Here is a 20,708-nt window from a genome sequence, read left to right on the forward strand (position 1 = left end):
CATCAAACACTTGGTGTGCTGAATTTGAGACTAATTCTAGAGAAATAAAAAAGTCAATCAGGTGAAAACTTGGTATGCTTATATTCTTCTCCATGCCCTCTACTCAACAAGACCAAAATCAAGGTAATTGAGTGAATATTGAATCAATTGTGAGTGCTCAAAGTCACACTCTCACAATAGGAAAAATTACGCATCTGGCTGGGCAAGATGTTAGGTCACGCGCAGACATATTCACAAACACGTGACGTGCCAAATTTAGGACTAATTTTAGAGAATTATGGATATCTTCGTGGTTTGATTCAAATGCTAAGGTGTTCCAGTACATGTCCTCTTTCCAACAAGCCATGGATAATAACAATTGGGTATGTATGCATCAAGGTATGAGCAATCAAAGTCGCGCCCTGAATAAACCACACAATGCTGCATACAAGAGGCTTGCTTAAAATGCCATGCTGGTTCATGAAGAATAAGGAAAAAGATTCCATGCACCGACCACACCATAATACCATACACACACACACACACTCTATATAATCTCCTCACCCCTCACTCTCACGAGGACAGATTCATTTTTCCAGTTTCACACTCAACTCTCTTCTCCCTCTCACTCTCTCTTCTCTCCGCCCACTCTTCCTCTCTCCCTCATCTTCATCTTCATCTTCAAGCAAAAACCATAACTAACTCCTAACAAATCTCCAACTACCATAACAAACTCTTCCTTCAACATCAATCATCATCACCACGATTTTGAACCACCACCATCATCAAACTTCATCACTCTTCATCATCATCTTCTACTTCTCTCATCACTCTCTCTTCTCCATTCTCTCACTACTCTTCTTTTTCTCTACAAAAGAAAAGTTAGTTACAGTCTTGTAAAAAATTCTAATCGCCAATTCTATCCTCACTCTCATTCAACCTCCACCGTCCGCAAGCTCCATCATCATCTTCAATATTCGAGTTCCGTTTCCTTTGTGGATTCTTGATCAAAGCAAGCATAATCTTCATTCTACACGTGGATCTTGAGCTTATTTCTCAAGAATATAGCTTATCGCCATCCTCATCAAGAACTAAGAAATGGAACGCAGCTTGTAAAGCTTCTCTTCGTTTCGGTGCGAGAGTCATAACAAGTAAGACTTCTGATCACTTGCATTAGAGGCACGTAATAGGACTACGAATGCTTAATTATCATAGAGTTAGGTTAAGATTTAACACCAGCATGTTTGCAAAGTACGTGATGCATCTCATATGTGAATTTGAACTCGTTTTGATTTCCATTGATATGATAATTTGTTTGAGTGCTAGGGTGATATATTTGAGTTCTATGTATTGTAAAGATCATGTTGCTATGCTTAGTTTAGGTTTCGGTGAAGTGCTTGTTGGTTAGGGTTTTGAGAAGTGTCTCGGTTTGGAAAGTAGAAGGAGAACCAGAGAAAATGGATGCCGGATTCGGAATCAGCTCGCGAAACCGAGCTGAACGGTGGTCGGATCATAGGTTTCTGGGTGCTTTCGGGGACCTCCGCCTTTAGTATGGCCGGAGAAGACGACCGGAGCTTTGCTCCGGCGTCTGTTTCATTTTGTCTGCTTCCTCTTTCCGTCAGCTTACGTGGCATAAAGTAGTTGGCTCTTTTCCCAGCTTTTTGATGTTTTTCTTTCATCTCAATCATTGGCACGTGAGGTGGTTCATTTTGATTGGCTGAAGCTTGGTGTTTTGTCTTATTCCATTTAAATTAGTTCGACCAATTGATATTCATGTGCCCCTTTATTGTGTCAAGTTAAAGAAAAAAGCACATGATATAAAAATAACATGCTGAGAATAATAATTGGAAACAAGAAAATAAAATGAAGAGGGTGGCTTATTGGATCACGCATGACTGGGCTCAGCGCTTTTCATTTTCACACCCCTAAAACTGGGCCCATACGCTAGTTAACACAATATTAGTTCAATTGTTTTTTTTGCTGATTCACCCCCCTTTGCTGGTCATAAAAACAAATAAAATAGTTCTTTTTTTTTTCTTTTCTTTCTTGCTTGGTAATTGATTTTGTTCAAATAAAAAATGACAAAAAATAGTTTTTCTTACCAATTAGAATTTTAATAATCCATAGATTTCATTTTTAGATTTTTAATTGTTTTTAATGGTTGATTTTCTTTGAATTGTGATTAGTGCATAATAATAGAAAATACTTAGTTTTTTAGTTTTAATTCTAAAAATAGCCTTAAACTTGATAAAAAATTTGCAAATTGCTTGTGAATATTTTCTTGTAGGTTTAGAATGTAATTCCTTTATTTTTGTGAATATTTTCAATGTTTTGTGAAAGGTCTAAAATACCCCTAGTTGTTAAAGTTGACTTTAGTCAACTTAAACAACTTTCTTCTTAGAATACTTCCCTTTAGATTTTAGTTTAGATTTTAAATAGGAATTAGAATAACAATTAGGCTAGAAAATAGGTTAGTCCCCCTTGTCCATTCTTTTTTCTTTTCAACATTAAAACACTAATAAATAAAGAGGCGAATCACATTAAGAAAGTGATAGAGAAATGAGTGGGATGCATTCCCTAATCTGTTTCTCAATCACTTAGTGGCATAGAAATGAGTGGGATTCATTCCCTAATCTGTTTCTCAGTCACTACTTAATGGGAGAGAAATGAGTGGGATTCATTCCCTAATCTGTTTCTCGAACATTAATTAATGGGATAGAAATGAGTGGGATTCATTCCCTAATCTGTTTCTTGAACATTATATAATGGGATAGAAGTGAGTGGGATTCATTCCCTAATTTGCTTCTCAATCATCATACATTTTTATGTGATTCAAATCGCAAAGTAAATTCCCTTAAAAAATACCCAACAAAAAAACATTTAAAACACTTAATAAAGGCTCGAATTAAAACAAAGTGACGAAGTGGTGCGAAACCTTGTATTGGGTTTTGTTCATCATGTAGTTACATAAAAAACACAAACCCAAGTTCATTCTTTTGCCTGGTTAGGCGCTTAAGAACAAGTTAAGTCCTTTCCAAAAATAGGCGTATAAGTCTCCAAAGGTCGAGCATCGTGGATTGTGACCTTAACCGCTGTTCAACTAAAAAACACAAAACAAATGGAAACTATGGAGCCGAACTACGGTCGCTCTGATTCCTTGTAAGGGATACGTAGGCATTGGGTCGCGGGGCCTGTTGCACCCTAAAATTTGCCCACATATTTATTTCTAATTGGCTTAAGTTTCACATTCATATGCATCTTTCCATTAGGTCATTATACACAACATGCATTCATTGGATACATAATCAAAGGATCAGAGGAATAAGGGATAGTTGCACATGTGAGTTCGTTTTGTGAAGTCCCTTTGGGTTAAGAGCATGGACTGAGATTTTTTGGGTTCTTATCTTCAATGGAATTCTAGGGTTTTTGGCACCAAGAATTGGCTCAATTTCTTTACTTATGATACAAATCTTTTACATTGGATTTCATCATAAGACTTGATGTGGGTATATCAAAATAGACTTCTCAAGACTATGGATCAAGGTATTCATCATCATTTAAGGCTTAAGTCAAGTGATCCTACTCATCCTCTCTAGCTTGGTTCGAGTGGGCTTTCGTTATCATTTGAAGTACTGAATTGACCTGAATATGCGAAGTTTGTCATTTGGATCCAAACAATAATGTGAAAGTGATTCATTTGTAAAGTTAATTCAAGTGAGCATCATGACTCGTTACAAGATTCATTCAAGGTTTTCCACAACAAATTTACAAGCTTACAAAGTTCAATTTCATTATGAAGGATCACTACAAAAAGTCTACATTATTTACAAATCCAAGAGAAATAGAGGGAAGTTGTTCTTTATTGCTTGAGGAATAATTCATCATCAAAAGTCAATACAAACTTCAAATTTCATATACCACAAGACATTACAGCAAAACACAAAGAGACTTGAGTCAACAATTGACTTCTAGTCTTCAAGATTTCTCCATCATGGATATTCATCTTCACTTCTTCTTTTTGTTTTAAGCCATACTTGAGATCTCCATTTTCTTTGAACCCACCTGCATTTTACAATCCAACAGTTTGTTATCTTCTCAAACTTCCACAATCTAGACCATAAACACTCTTCAAAACCACATAAAACACATTTACAAAAAAACCTGCAAACCATACCATACATATTAAAACAGCCCAGCATACCTTGGGACCAAAATTTACCTGTAATTGACATTACAAAACCAGTCCCATTCATGACTATTGTCAAACAGAAGTACAACCATTTCCTCATACAAATAGAAAATTCCCATACCAATTGCAAATTCAGCTCACCAAGTGATTAACAAAAGCTGCATAACACAAGAAAACCCCAAATTCCATTCAATTTCCAAACCACTACATACAAGTTCCTGAGAATGTTTACACAACATGAACAATTAAAAAAAAATAGTACTGGTAACAGGGCAGTTTCAAATTCTCAAACCATATAACTACCAAAAACAGAAATACCCTCTAACCACTTTCTAACATTCAACTAACCTGTTTTTTTTCTTTAACCTCTAATCTTCTAACAGAATTTCAGTTAACTGTAACCACCATCCAACCTCAAAACAGAATCCTAACCTATAACTAACTCCCAAAAAGCAGTTACCAATGCTAACATTTCCCAACAGAATTCCTAACCGAATCTAACAAGTTCCTAATCTATAACCAACCCTAACAATCTCATAACAGAATCTAACTGCACTAACCAACATAACTAACCCTCGAATCCTCACCCTCCAATTCATAACAGAATCCTCTCAATCCAAGGGTTCTAAATCACTCTCTAACTGAATCTCTTCAATCTTCTCACCTATATATTCTCCTTTCCCTCCACAATTCAATCTCTTCAGGCCATCTTCTTCACACGCTCATCCACCATTCATTCAACCATTAAACCTTCAATCTACACACCATAAGAACACACGCACCATTCACCATCCATCATCTTCATCACTCCTCTCATCTTCATCACTTCAATCCTCTCTTCAATCTCCATCTCTCAATCCTCTCCAATCTACAGAATTGATCCCCAACCACCTTCATCTTCAACCTCTCAACAAAAATTCTCCAATTCAATCACAAAAAAGACTCTAACAGAAAAGATCAGAAGAAAAGAAGCATAACGGAAAGGTAAAGTAGGAAGGTAGCAGAAATCGGACTCACCTCTAACTCAATTCTCGAGGCTTGATCTTCAGAAAAGCCTTCAACCGAAACGTTGCACAACAACACTTCACCAATCTTGAATCTCCATAATCTTCACTGCACGGTATCTTCATCTTCATCTGCGTCAAACAACAACAACATTGCAACATCATCGAAGCACCGATTCAGAGACGAAATCGAAGAAAGAATACGCATTAAGCCATACCGGAGCTGCAATCGGAGAAGCGTCGGAGACGGAAAGAAGCGTAAATCGAGAGTCAGAGACGAGAACTGATCGAAGCGTCGAAACTGAGAGACGAGACGAGTGAGGAAATTGTTTCTTTGTTTGTTGTCACGGCGGAGATAAGAGAGGGAGATGACTGGAGTTGAGAGAACCGAGAGGGAAACGATCGGAATGAGAAACGAGGGCCACCAGTGCTTCTCCGCGGTGTTGTAATTCTTCATCGGCGAATGAGGGAACGGCGCCGAGTTCGTGAGAGGCGAGAGACTTCGAGACAGAGAAGCGAACGAGAGCGATGAGACGTGAAGAGAGCTGTCGAAAGTGAATCGGAGAAGAAGGTTCTCCGGCCGCCATTCGCGAGTGAGAGTGTGGACCGTCCTTTCGGGCCATACCCCTCCGTGGGTGGGATACGTGAACTGACTCTTTTTTTGTCGATCGGACGCTTTCGCGTCACTTTTGAAAAAGTTTACAGAGTCGCCACCGACCTTTTATTTTATCCAATGAAGGAAAGGTTTATAAAAGAAACAGAAAAAAGACCTTTGAGAGATTCTGGGTAAGGGGGTAGGTTATACAAAGGGAAGGTGTTAGCACCCTTTGTATCCATGGTTATCCATGGGCTCTTTAGTTTGCTTAGCTCATTTGCTTTACTTTTCAATTGATTCGGAATGCTTTACCTGTGTTTTTGAAATACCTTTGCAAATAGAATTTGTAATGATCCTTGTGCGGATATATACAAATGCTTGTTTATCTTTCGAAAGATGTTTTGAAAAGATCGTTAATTTTGTAATGATCCGTGTTTGGATGTATACAAAATATTGTCTTTTGGAAAATTCGTTTTAAAAAACAACAGTGTATGAGAATTTTGTTTGTTTTGATTTTGAGCAAGCAAACTAGGAGGTCTACCCTGAGTTAGGAGGTCTTTATCCTTGTTCCCTTTAAAAATCTATCCATTCGTCGGATATAAACAAAAGGTTCGATTTTGTACTCGAAACAGTAGAAATGTAACTTTGATTTTGAAAAGAGTGAAAAGGGGTTACCCTAGGAGGTGCAAATGTGATTGTGATTGAATTCAGATATTTATCTTTGAAGTTAGTGATCTGACGGTTCAGTTTTATCTTTGACATACACGCAGTTTATATGGGTGCTGGAAATTAAAATGCGGAAATGTAAAGTGCAGAAAGTAAATCTACGCTATTACATCGATTGTGCGGGAAATGTAAACTAGCCTATTTACATGAATTTGACATCCTATACATTTATCTAGGAATTTTAAATTGCAAGAAATAAAAGGCATGTTTTTGGATTTTTTATGATTTATTTTAAATATAATTAATGCATGATTAATTAATTTAAAATGAAGAAAAGATGAAAATATGATATAAACTTAGAAAATAAGTTTAAAATATGTACAAAAGGTTTGTCAATTAATTTTAGAACAAAACTAATTTTTTTTTGGAATTTTTGAAATTGTTTTTGGGTTTTTTAAGTTAATTAAGACATAATTATATAAATAATTACACAAATAATTAAAGCTTAAAGAGAAAATTATCCTAAATATGTACAAAATTAGTTTATGATATATAAACAATATTTAACACAAAGAACAATTTTTTTTATGATTTTTTGATTGGTTAGAATAATTAAAAAGTAAATATATAAACATATACTAATTAATTATGTAAAATATTGAAATTATGAAGAAAAATAAAATATTTTTATTTCAGAAAATAATATATATTTTTAGAAGTCTAAAATATTTTTTTGTGGAATTTTTGGAATTTTTTAAGTATTTTTAATTATTTTTGCAATAAAAATAAAATAAAAATAGAAAATATAAAAAGGATATGATCTGGTGTGGCATGATTGAAAGTCCATGGTGTGGATTGCTGGATCAGGCGCGTTGGATGAAGAACTGATGGAGATCAAAGGCCCAGATGCGTGGATACATGATGCACATGGTTTGAGGTTCAACATGTGATCATGCTGAAGTCAAGGGTTCAACGTGGGGTCCACGTTTTTTGACCAGCGAATGGGATGATTAGAAATTGCCACGCAAGCGGTCAAAATTTCAGCGCCACTATTCATCATCTTCTTCCTTGGTACCTGCGAAATTAGCTGCGGATTTACTTATGGAATTTCCTGCGGATTTTCCTTCAGATTTCCATGCTTTTTGAAAACCTACAAAAACAGCCATGAACGAAAAAGAAAAGGACCCAGACTGACTTAAAATTGTCTCCTGAACACGATGGTGGTGTTAGTTTTTCAATTCAAGCCTTGTAACTATGGATTCGAAAGGATTCAAGTATGAACACTCATGTTCAATGGTTAATGGTATAGGCTAATTTTCACGTGGGAGTTGGCATGTTAAGACCCAGATCATCTACATGGGACCTTATGAGCATGATAGAATGGTTAGTTTACATTGATATTAATTGTATATATGAAAACGAAAATTAAAGGCATATGTACATGAAGAACTTTGAATGTCTTATACGACTCTCATGTGCTTGTATTAAGAGTTTAATCTTACTCTATGATGTTGGAGAAGATGATTAAAAAGCTTGATTTGTATTAATATTGATTGGAGAATGAAATTTGAATTTTACAAAGTTATGGAATTTTGAGAGAATTTTGATGAGTTTCTTGACTATGCCTTGATATATTTCGTGTGTCCCTCCTTTTGCTGAAGTATGATGCTTCTTTTATAGCCCAAAGTTGCTTGGAACTCAAGCTAAGAAGCTTTGTTGTCTTTGTTGAAAGTTTTGGTTCTTTAATAATAAAAAACTTTGAATTTTTGACCAAGCCTTGACTACATTCAATGCTCTTGCCTTGGGCATCAATCTTCTGCAGAAAATTGAATACTTTGGAGGTGAGTCATGCTTGGAGATCAAGCCACCAATTATCCATGCAATTTTCCTTTAATTTTAATCTTAAAATAAGATAAAATTATGTCAAAAATGGATAATATAGATGTGGGCTTTGTCTTGGTCGTGGGAGGCCCATAATATCATGGCAAAGATGTTTGGACCATAAAAACTTGGCATCTTTTGGAAAAAAAACATTTTTGAGCAATGTTGATTTCATGCATTTTCCCAAAATTTAGCCAACTTCAACAAGGTGTAAATCCTTCAATTTTTGTCATATGAAGGAGATCTTGCACTTTTTGGAAACCTCAAAGAGTCCTCTAACCAATGTCTTTGGTCTCATGTCAAAATGATTTTTGGTTCTCCTTGTGTGTCCTTTTGAAAAAAGTGTCTTTTTGTTGACTTTGAAAATGACCTGTAATGTCTTTGGCCATATTTTTCAAATGGTGAATGCTATGACCATGGGATCAATTGCATTTGAAAGATAATTGAATTTCCTTCAAAATGAGCTTTGGTTGACATTTTTTGGATGAAGGATGAGAGAGTTATGATCAGTCAAAGTTGAGTTGACTTTTCAGGCAAAAACCCTAATTTTGAATCTTAGGGTTTTGTTGATTTTTGATCTTTCCTTGATGAATTGTGATCATCCAATGATCAAATGTTGAATCCTTTGACAAAATATGGACTTTGACAAAAAATTTCATTTTTGACTGTCAGTTGACTTTTTTGGTCAAACGGGTCGTCTGTTGACTGTTTGAGCTGCTGACGGTGCGTCTGAGTGAATTGAAGTTTGAAAATTTGTATGATGGTACTTTGAGATGTATGGATGTATATGAAATCCATTTGAGCTCTCAAAACTTGTTGCTCCTGTTAAAACAAGAAAAACCCTGATTAGGGACTGTCTGTATAGGAGGCAGTTAAGCGTACCTGATTTTTGTGCAGTGTTGAGTTTCTGCTAATCATGTGATATTCAGAAGACTTCTAACACAAAAATCTTGGAAATTTGAATTGTGAATGATTGATTTGATTGATTGTACAAATCACTGTGAATTGTACTGTCTGCAGTTTGTCTGTCAACCGACTGTTCGTGTACTGAAGCAGCAGTTAAAGTGAAAAATCAACCGTCAAAGTTAATTTTCTTTTTTTTTTTGTTGTTATTTTTGTTTTTGTTTGGTGTGAAGCATGAAAATTTATTTACATGACTTGTTAGAAAACAGAAACATAATAAATAACTGATATTTACGGTATGCGGGCAAAATTACCGATAATAACCTGAAAATTGTTAAATGCACAGAAATAGAAATATTTGACTGGCAGAAACACACAAAATATTATCTTAGTAATTAAGCAATATTATGACAAATAGTACAACATTTAATACTGACAGTATAAATATTACATACTATTGAACAGTACGACGAATAGACGGTACGTTTAAGAAAATAAGAAACACGGCAAACTTTAAAAATGACGGTTGATGAACCATGCTATGATCAATAACATGTAGAGGATTGGGAATGCAACCATTGCAGGTCCACACTTCTCAGGACTGTGTAGGCAGAAGAAAGTCATGATCACCGTAGCAATGGTGATGACTGTAAGAAACAGTGTCTCTATCCATTTTGCCATTCTTGCTAGGAAAGAAGAAAGAAAATGGATGATGAAGTAGAAATTTGAAAGATGATTTAGAATTTGATGTGAGATTTGTGCAAAGAATGAGAGGTATTTATAGAATGGAAAAGATGATAGAGACGTTGGGGAATGATGTGATTCCGTACAAAAGGAAATTTGAGTGGAAGTGAGATTTGAAAGAAAGTGTATGATATTGTTGGGAAAAGAGAGATGGATAGAATAAAGTTGAGATTTGAATTTGAAAGGATAGATTTGAAAAGATTTTGAAAATAATGGAATATAGCACAAAAGTTAGTGGGAAAACAAAAACAATTGTTACCAGTACAGTGTGAGTTTCCTGCTTTTGCGCCTGCAAAAAGATTTAACCCTGCATGAACTGTGTTAGTACTATTTATCTGTAAAATAAATAAATAGTATTTGTGAAGTAATGAACAGTATTTGGCGTTTGCGTAAGAATAAATTCCACTGTAAGCCAAGTTACTGTGTAAGAAAAATTCTGAAATTTAAGTACTTCATATGTCTAGGATATTTGAAATAAAAATCCATGTTTATATGAAACTCTTAATTTTCAGATTGAAGTTTTCTTGAAAAAAGATGTGGGCAAATTTTGGGGTATAACAGTTGCCCCTATTCAATCTTCTTAAACCTGAAGAGATTGTCTGAAATCTGAAGGTAGAAGATGATTGAATAAATAGATGCCCTGAAAATTTGCACTTACCTTGATCAGCAGAGATGTTGGAAGTTGCATTTGAATGTTGTCTGTGAAATGTTGTTGGCAGATTGAAACATTACCTGAGATGGGCTTTCGGATGCCACCTGGACAATGTGTTGATGGTTTGTTCATCAGAATGAATCTGTTGATTATATCTTGATGAAGGATTTGAAAGTTGATCATTGTGGAACCGTTTGAGGTATCACTTTAGATCTGCAATGTTAGATCGTTCTGGAACCGTCTGAGGTTTCGCCTTAGATCTGCAATGTTAGATCGTTCTGGAACCGTCGGAGGTATCGCCTTAGATCTGCAATGTTAGATCGTTCTGGAACCGTCTGAGGTTTCGCCTTAGATCTGAAATGCTAGATCGTTCTGGAACCGTCGGAGGTATCGCCTTAGATCTGAAATGCTAGATCGTTCTGGAACCGTCTGAGGTATCGCCTTAGATCTGAAATGCTAGATCGTTCTGGAACCGTCTGAGGTATCGCCTTAGACTAGCAATGTTAGATGATAAATGAGTTGAGAATGAGAGTTCTTCAGAGTGAATCTTTGGTTTGATTGTATCTGAAAGGACTGCTTGTCTGAATAAGATTCAGGATGAACACTGCATGTGAGTGAGAACATCTTTGCTGAAGACATCTGTCTACCTGAAAAATCAAGTTAATAATATGCGATGTCTATGATGCATGTATGATATGAGATCCTCGAGCTAGAGGAGAAATATGCAAGTTATGTTGTGTATGAATATGCGTATGATGCATGATTGTGAATGTGAATATGAGTGTGAATGTGATGCATGGTTTATGCAGCTTAGAGCGTGTCAAGCTCCTGATTGGGAAAATAAATCCCAGCTTAGTCGTCAAGAAATGAAGGCATTGTGATTGGGAAAATAAATCCCTGCTAGCCATTTGGAAGTGAAGGCATCGTGGTTGTTGATGATCTTCTGTCTCGCTTGAGTACCCTGGGTTGGGGAAATTCTTTGAGAACCAGGATGTTCTATTGAAGGATCTTTGATTACTGCTCGGGGATGAACAGTAGTTTTGAGAGTTCGGACTGTGACGCCCTTTGGAGTGGGAATGAGGAAGATGCATAATCCTCCGATGCACTATCTGACCAAGTTTGGGTGCGGAGATCACACCTTCTGAAGACAGTAATCTGGAACAACCCTGCTGGGGAATAAGACTTCTTTCGAAAGAAAAATCTTTTTGAGGGATTTGTTGAGGAATGTGTCTCCATTGGGGAAACTTCCTTCTGATGCTGGTTTAGGATAATGTCCAAATAATTGGGACATGTCCGGAATGCTATTCCTGTTTTTCCTGGTAAACATCAATCATATTCAAATGCATATGTTCATTCAAAATATCATTGGGATGCTCGCGTATTCAAAACAGAAAAAATGAAAATGTTAGTTATAAGCTGCATTGATTTTTGAAAAGGTGCCGTGATAGGCGGATTAGTATAGGGAGACAACAATCCTAGAAGTAGGAAATTGTCAGAAAGTTTTGAAAAGTATTTATGAAAAGAAATAGCTATGTGAGAACGATCCAGTCAAGTTTCAATTCTGCTATTGCCAATCTGTCTTCGAGCATCTCATCCCTCACTTGTTGGAAGAAAGTGATTGGACTGATCGGTGTCTTTGAGGTGTTGAACCTTGTCGGTGAGTAGGCAGCTGAGCGGGACATAGTTGTATGCTTTATTCCCTAATTTTTGCCTAGGCTGCCCTTTCAGGTTTTCAGCCTACCGGGATTGTATTTGTTTTGTCTCTAATTTTTGCCTGGATCGCCCTTTCGGGTTTTCAATCCACCGAGACGCTCATTTTTGCCTAAGTTGCCCTTTCAGGTTTTCAACTTAGCGAGCTGTATTTTTTTTTTTTTTTTTTTAAGCAAAGTACTTTTTGACTATGTCCGCATTCACAGGGTGTGGGAAATCCTCGCCATCCATGGTGGTAAGCAACATGGCACCGCCGGAGAATATTTTCTTGATTATGAATGGTCCCTCGTAGGTGGGGGTCCATTTGCCTCTGGGATCACCTTGTGGTAAGATGATGCGTTTGATAACCAAGCCACCAGTTTGGTATGCTTGACTTTTGACTTTCTTGTTGAATGCTTTGATCATGCGCTTTTGGTATAGCTGGCCATGACAGATAGCTGCAAGTCTTTTCTCATCGATCAAGTGTATTTGGTCGAATCGAGTTTGAATCCAATCGTCTTCGTCTAGATCGGCTTCTTTCATGATCCTTAAGGAAGGAATCTGGATTTCGATTGGGAGAACTGCTTCCATACCGTAGACTAACGAGAATGGAGTTGCCCCTGTTGAAGTACGCGCAGATGTGCGATAACCATGAAGAGCAAAAGGTAACATCTCATGCCAGTCTTTGTAGGTTACTGTCATCTTTTGTATGATTTTCTTGATGTTTTTGTTGGCGGCTTCGACAGCGCCGTTCATCTTTGGTCGATATGGAGAAGAATTATGATGTTTGATCTGGAACTGCGTGCAGAGTTCAGTAATCATTTTGTTGTTTAGATTCGTGCCATTGTCAGTGATGATCCTTTCGGGGATGCCGTACCGACAAATGAGATTGTGCTTGATAAACCTGGCTACCACATTCTTGGTGACAGAAGCATATGAAGCTGCCTCTACCCACTTTGTGAAGTAGTCAATAGCGACCAGGATAAAGCGATGTCCGTTGGAAGCAGTAGGTTTGATTTCTCCAATCATATCAATACCCCACATTGCGAAAGGCCAAGGAGCCGTCAGAACGTTTAATGGAACTGGAGGTACATGCACTTTGTCGGCATATATCTGGCATTTGTGACAAGTTTTGGAATGATGATGGCAATCTGTCTCCATGGTAGACCAGTAGTAACCTGCTCTCAAGATCTTTTTAGCCATTGTATGTCCGTTGGAATGAGTACCGAAGGTACCATTGTGTATGTCTTCCATGATTTGTTCTGCTTCCTTCTTGTTTACGCAACGAAGTAAAGTCGAGTCATGGTTGCGCTTGTACAAAGTTCCATTGCTTAGGAAGAATTTGGAGGCAAATCTCCTTAGAAACTTTCTGTCGTTAATAGATGCTCCTTCAGGGTACTCCTGGGTTTCGAGATACCTTTGTATTTCATGGAACCATGATTTGTCTTCCATTTGTTTGGTATCGATCTCATTGCAATAGGCTGGTTCGTCTTGCCTGTAAATGGTGATCATAGGAGCTTCGTCGTCCCAATTGACTTTGAACATGGATGACATGGTAGCTAAGGCATCAGCTAGTTGATTTTCTTCGCGTGGGATGTGTTCGAAAGTGATCTCCTCGAAGTAAGGAATCAAACTCAACACATGTTCTTTGTATGGAATTAGATTTGGGTGCTTTGTGTCCCATTCCCCTTTGACTTGGTAGATTACCAAGGCCGAGTCTCCGTAGACTTCAAGGAATTTGATTTTTAGATCAATTGCAGCTTTGAGACCCAGAATGCATGCTTCGTATTCGGCTATATTGTTGGTGCAATTGAAACACAATCTGGCGGTGAAGGGTGTATGACCTCCTGTGGGGGAAATGATCACAGCTCCGATGCCATTGCCGAGCGCATTAGAAGCTCCGTCAAAAACCATAGTCCATCGGGATCCTGGTTGTTTGTAGTCATTGACTAGCATAATGTCTTCGTCTGGGAAGTCAAAGTTCAATGCCTGATAATCATCTACTGCTTGATGAGCTAAATGATCAGCTACCACACTTCCTTTGATTGCTTTTTGCGAAGTGTATTGAATGTCATATTCTGTTAGGATCATTTGCCATCTTGCAATCCTTCCAGAGAGAGCAGGTTTTTCGAACACGTATTTGATTGGATCCATCTTGGAGATCAGGAAAGTGGTGTGATTTAGCATATACTGTCTTAGTCGGCGAGCCGCCCATGCTAAGGCACAGCAAGTTTTTTCGAGTAGTGAGTATCTTGTTTCACAATCGGTAAACTTTTTGCTAAGATAGTAGATTGCGTGCTCCTTTCGACCGGAATCGTCATGTTGTCCGAGTACACACCCCATTGAATCTTCTAACACAGTTAGGTACATTATCAGAGGTCTGCCTTCCACAGGAGGTAACAAGATTGGCGGTTTTTGAAGGTATTCTTTGATTTTATCAAAGGCTAACTGGCATTTGTCATTCCATCTTTCCACTTGATCTTTCTTCAGTAATTTGAAGATTGGCACACAAGTAGGAGTCATATGGGCAATGAATCTGGCTATGTAGTTTAGACGTCCCAAGAATCCTCTGACTTGTTTCTCGGTACGGGGTATAGGCATTTCTTGAATGGCTTTGACCTTGGCAGGATCAACCTCAATACCTTTACTGCTGACGATGAAACCTAAGAGTTTACCGGATCTTACTCCAAAGGTACACTTGTTCGGGTTCAGTCGCAATCTGTATTTCTTGAGTCTGTCAAACAGCTTGTGTAAATGACTCAAATGTTCTTCTTCGGTGTTGGATTTTGCGATCATGTCATCGACATACACCTCTATTTCCTGATGAATCATATCATGAAATAGTGTTACCATTGCTCGTTGGTAGGTAGCTCCAGCATTTTTTAGACCAAAGGGCATTACTTTGTAACAAAAGGTTCCCCAGGGAGTTGTGAAGGTTGTTTTTTCCATGTCTTCGGGTGCCATCTTGATTTGATTGTACCCTGAGAATCCGTCCATAAAGGAGAATACCTTGCATTGTGCGGTATTGTCAACTAGTACATCGATGTGCGGTAAAGGGAAATCATCTTTAGGGCTTGCCCGGTTCAGATCTCTGTAGTCTACACACATTCTGACTTTCCCGTCTTTTTTGGGTACAGGCACGATGTTAGCTATCCAAGGAGGATAACTTACAACTTTTAGGAATCCGGCATTGAATTGTTTTTCAACCTCGTCTTTGATCTTTTTTGACATATCAGGCTTACTCCTTCGCAGTCTCTGTTTGACCGGAGTGCTTCCTTCTTTGATTGGCAGGCGATGAACTACAATGTCCGTGTCAAGGCCAGGCATATCTTGATAAGACCAGGCGAATATCTCGGCGTAGTCTTGCAACAATTGAATCAGTCTTTGCTTGACACTGTTTTCTAAGTCAGCCCCAATTCTGACCTCTTTCTTTTCTTCGTCACTGCCCAAGTTGATGACCTCAATCGGCTCCTCATGAGGCTGTATGGCTTTTTCTTCTTGTTCTAGAAGTCTTGCAATTTCTCTTGGCACTTCACAATCTTCCTCACTTTCGTCCTCAGTTTGGTAGATCGGATTTTCAAAGTCATGACGGGCAATAGCAGAGTCGTTATTGACTGGATCCAGCGTGTATGTGAATCTGCATGGTAGATATGTGAGTGTGTATGAAGAGAAAAACATAGCTATTTGAAAGCGAATAAAGAAAGAAAAAGGATCACAAAATTTTGAACATGCAAGCATCCCATGATTTTATTGAATGCACATAATCATGATATGACAAACCCTTTTTGTAGAAGGACCGTTGTGCTAAGGCACACGGCTTTCAAGCTCATGGTTCGATTGTTCAGGAACCACTTTTATCTTTGCACAATATACACAAAGAAAACAGGAAATGGCATTTACTCCTGATCAAAGGAGATCACATCCTCTGCTTTCCAGTTGTTCAATCCACCGTTGTTAGCAGGGAGCACCCAGCTGTTCCAGTTGCAGTTGTTCTTTTCGTCTTCCGTAGCATTGATTCCGCTAGTGGGAAAATGCGTAGGTAATTCTTCAGGATAAGTTGGATGATTTGTTGGATATGAGAATCCAGGTGGAGGTCCCTCTATTGGCTGAGCGAGATGCTCGATAAGGCCGTCCCATGCAGTAGGAATGATGTTTTGAATAGAGACTTGTGCATCCTGATAAGGAGTGTACTGTGACAGAAAATAACCTTCGTTGTTTGGCATCTTCCTGGCTTCTTCAAGAGCGAAGTTGTCGTCGTACTGTTCGTCCCATCCAGTCGGGACAATGTCTTTGATGGGAGTTGAAAAGCTCGGAGGAGCGGAATATTTCACCATATAGTCGTATTTGCCGCTGGGTTCTCCTAGCGTGTCCCATACTTCTTTGGGTGGATTTTGATATTGCTGAGTGACGGGACTTGTGATACTTCCGTCATTTTGATTACCCTCTTCTGTTGGAGTAAGATCTTCCAGAGCAATGTAAGAATTCTGAGGTGTGATATACTGGTAGTTGTAACCGTCATTTGGTCCTCCCACAGCATCCCACATTCCCATGGTAATGGGTGGAATTTCGTCTGGATATGGCTGAATGATGTGGTTCAAGTATGTCCCTTCATCATCAATGGCGTTTACTTCTTGGCTGGCGAAGTGTGATATTAACCCTTCAGAGCGAGGATTTTGATCATTCTTTTGATTTTCACCATTATAGCCCAGACCTAGCTTGTCGGACTTGTAGGGTATATCAGGGAGTTGTCCCCATACTGTGCGATCACCCTGTTCAATCATGGCTTTGGCATCTTTGAGAGAAGCCATAGTTGTAGCTGGAGTAGCAGGAATATGCTTGGTGGTAGAGATATCTGGAGATACAACCTCAAAAGCTTGATACGGAGTTTCGATGGATTCGCCCTCCATCTCAACATACTTGTCGTTGCTCAAGTGACTGACCATATATTCTTCTTCGCCATAGACTGTGACAACCTTTCCTTTTACTGGGTATTTTAACTTCTGATGCAGGGTAGAAGTTACAGCGTTTGCCCCATGTATCCAAGGGCGTCCTAGTAAACAGGAGTATGTTGGAAGAACGTCTATTACGGAAAAGATAACATCGAAAGTTTGAGAGCCCACTCTGATTGGGAGCTTAACTTCTCCGTACACCGTTCTTGTTGACCCATCGAAGGCTCTTACAACCACATCACTTGGTTGTAGCACAACTCCTTTGAAGTCAAGTTTTTCCAGTATTACCTTTGGTAACACGTTTAGAGAGGAACCATTGTCTATTAGCACATGAGACAGAGTGGTGCCGTTGCATTCGATAGAGATGTGCAGGGCCTTGTTGTGATTTCTTCCAGCAGGAGTTAGATCCACATCAGAGAAACCAAGACCATTGGGCACTGTAAGACTGGCGACACAATTCTCAAATTGGTCGATTGGGATTTCTTGAGGCACATGCGCAGCTTGAAGGAACTTCATTAGAGCTTTAGCATGAGCTTCTGAATATTTTAGCAGAGATAACATTGAGATTTTTGAAGCAGTATGCCCCAGTTGTTCGACAATATTGTAATCACTTTTGCAGATGATTTTCAATATTTCGTCCATCTCTTGCTTTGATGGATCCTCAGCAGTGATCTCTACCGGATTTTGAACTGGTTCGATCAGTGGCTCTTTGCCTCGAGTGTTGATATCTGGAATAGGAATTGGAACCTGGATTGGACTAGCAGCAATATTTGGAGAAATTTCTGGTGAAAAGATTCTTCCACTTCTCGTGATCTTGCTAGTGCCTGCAATGTTACTTACAGCTGAAGTAGTTAGTGTTGCGTCCTCTTTAGTCGAGGGATCCTGCTTAACTCCATGAATGTAAACATTAGTGTCATATCCCCATGGGACAGCTTTGTCTGAGGAGTATGGAAATGGAGTTGGTCTAGCAATGACTACTGATGCCACTTTGAGTGTAGCAGAAAGTTTGAATGGAGCCTTGGTAGAGATTTTGAATGGTAAGCTGGAGATCACTGAGACGTCTTCCATTCTTATCCCGTTGGCAAAGACTTTGCCCAACATGTCCATAGAAGGGAGCCTCTCAAACATAATGATACGGCGATCCATGTGTTTTTGAATTCCCATCTTTAGATTTTCACAACCATTGGGTTGGCGTGAGCAATAAAAGCAGTCGGGATCACAACCTGGAAAGTAACCAGCTTGGATGAACTTTCTTTTGACTTCGAGGAGTGGAATTGATACTTCGTTCACATCATAAATGTAAACTGTGTCTATGATAGCATTAACAGTTTTGTCATGCTTTGGCATAGGTGCTGTGATGACATTTGGAGTTTCTGGAGGATCGAACTCAATTTCTCCAGCATCTATCATGTCTTGGATTTTATTTTTCAGGGCCCAGCAGTGATCTGCGTCATGTCCTGGACAGTTTGAATGATAGGCACATGTTGCATCAGGGCGATAATTCAGAGAAGAAGTATTGACATTCTTCGGAGGACCCCTTAATGTGATCAGATCCGCTTTAAGCAAGTGCTGCAATGCCTGAGAGATTGGCATGTTGATTTTGGTGAAAGTTCTTCTTGGTGCATCTGGTCGATGCGTATATTTTGGCTGTTGATCTTTTTGAGGTGCAGATGCGGAGATCATAACTGCCCCTACAGATTGATGCTGATCACTTTTGTGACTTGTCTGAATTTGCGCTGTATTGACCTCATTTCTGATGGGCCTTTTTGTAGTACCAGAGGAGGATCCTACTTGAATTTTTCCATTTCGAATGCCACTTTCGACACGTTCTCCGGTCAGTATTAGGTCAGTGAAACCTGATGATGAACTTCCCAGCAAATGGCTATAGAATGGGCCAGTTAAAGTGCCCATGAACATGTCGACTAGTTCGCGATCAGATAAGGGTGGTTGAACCCTTCCAGCCATATCTCTCCACTTTTGTGCATACTCTTTGAAACTTTCTTTTGGTCCCATAGACATGCCTCGCAATTGAGTACGAGTGGGTGTAAGATCAGCATTGTATTGGTACTGTTTGTAAAAAGCAGCAGCTAATTCTTCCCAAGTATGAACCTTGGTATTTTCTAGCTGGTAGTACCATTCGAGTTGTGTACCTGACAGACTTTCTTGGAAAAAGTGAATCCACAATTTGTTATCTGTTGTATGAGGTTGTATCTTCCTCACATAAGATCTCAAATGTAGTTTTGGACAAGAAACTCCATCATACTTTGCAAAGGTTGGAACTTTGAATTTTGGAGGGATGACAACATCCGACACGAGTCCCAGATCATTGAAATCTAAGCCAGGTATTTTTTGTATTTCCATAGCTTTCATACGATCCTCCAACTGTTGGTATTTGTCATCATCCTGTTCGTCTCCAGAATGATCTTCTTCTTCATTTGAAGAGAGAGAGGGTTTAGCAGAACCCTGGTTGCTTTGATTATCTTCTTGTTCACCATCACCGACTATTTCAGGGATTGGTGGCTTTTTGATCTTTTTGACAGGGATCTTGATCTTCCTTCTCAGGTAACTCAAGCCTGCAGATTCTTTGGGCTTCTTCTTCTTCTTGAGTATCAGGGCTTTCAGCTCTTGTTGCCCCTTTGCCAGTTCCAGAATTGCCACTTGAACTTGGGCATTCTGTACTTCGAGATTCTTGATGCTTGCCTCAGATTCCATCTCTTCTGACTGAAATAAACAGCGAAGAGATGAGAAACCCGTCATGAGAACCTGTTATGAAATGTGTATGACTGGATGCCATGTATGCAATGTGTATGCAATGTATATGAATGCAATGTATGAAATGCAATGTATGAAATGCAATGTGTATGCAATGCATGTGAATGCATGTGTGCAATGTTTTCAAGGATCATAGAGTCTAGATTTGTTAAAGAAGCAACAAACGTTAGTTAATCAATTTATTCTTTTTTCTTTGCCTCATTTGGGCTTACAAGACAGAAAATAAAATAAATGATCTTTCAGGTCTCCCGTGGGCGCTTTTTCTTTGTCCCCAGGAATGCGTTGATTCTTTGTTCTTCTTGAAGCTGTCTGGTGAGCTCGAATAGCCTTCTCTCATAGTCCTGACAGTGTTCTTTGAAGGTGTCTCTTTCCTCTTTGAGTTGAACCCAGGATTTTTGCAACTCTTCCAAGTCAGTTGGCATATCCGGGTGTAGAATAACTTGAGGTTCGTAACCTTCGACTTCTGATTCGATAGTCACAGGTAGAACAGCGGGATAGGGCATCATGAGTTTTTGAGCATGAGTACGCACCCATCTGAGGTAAAGTTCCATAGGAATAGAATTCCATTGCCCCAGAGTTTTGCTTTCTATTCTATAGACACTGTCCCAAGCCTGTATGAATCTTCGTCGGTGTCTGTGAGAATCATTCTCGTAATCAAACACAATGCCACGGATAATCATGTCAT

Source organism: Vicia villosa, unplaced genomic scaffold, assembly GCF_029867415.1.
Source record: "Vicia villosa cultivar HV-30 ecotype Madison, WI unplaced genomic scaffold, Vvil1.0 ctg.002671F_1_1, whole genome shotgun sequence".
NCBI lineage: Eukaryota > Viridiplantae > Streptophyta > Magnoliopsida > Fabales > Fabaceae > Vicia > Vicia villosa.